The sequence below is a fragment of the Bison bison genome, unplaced genomic scaffold, assembly GCF_000754665.1.
Source record: "Bison bison bison isolate TAMUID 2011002044 unplaced genomic scaffold, Bison_UMD1.0 scf7180017863516, whole genome shotgun sequence".
Lineage (NCBI taxonomy): Eukaryota > Metazoa > Chordata > Mammalia > Artiodactyla > Bovidae > Bison > Bison bison.
The window spans coordinates 13,304-13,665 of record NW_011494088.1 but is presented as its reverse complement, the minus strand read 5'-3'; positions in this window follow the sequence as shown (position 1 = coordinate 13,665).

The window sequence follows — 362 nt, the reverse complement described above, 5'->3', positions numbered from 1 at the left end:
TGTAACTTAATGGTCCGTGAGTCTCTGGTAGTGTGTGGACCGTGACTGTATTGCCGGTTCTCAGTGTCACCCTTGAAAGGATTTACAGGGCACAGTGCATCGATGTGAGAAACATAATAAACCCAGATGGAATGCTTAACGGTTAAGTGAAGCGTCTTGTTAGAAAAGGATATCATTTAACTGTGGAAATCCATATTTAGTGCCTTCTGACCAGGAGCGTCCCAGGAAGGAAAAAAAAAAAAATAACAGTGTTAAGAGCTGAAGATCAGATAATACCCATATAAGCAGAACTGGAGTGGGGGGAAGATGGTTTGACACAGGAATTTTTATTGAGACCCTTTTGACTCTCACTGTTTTTCATC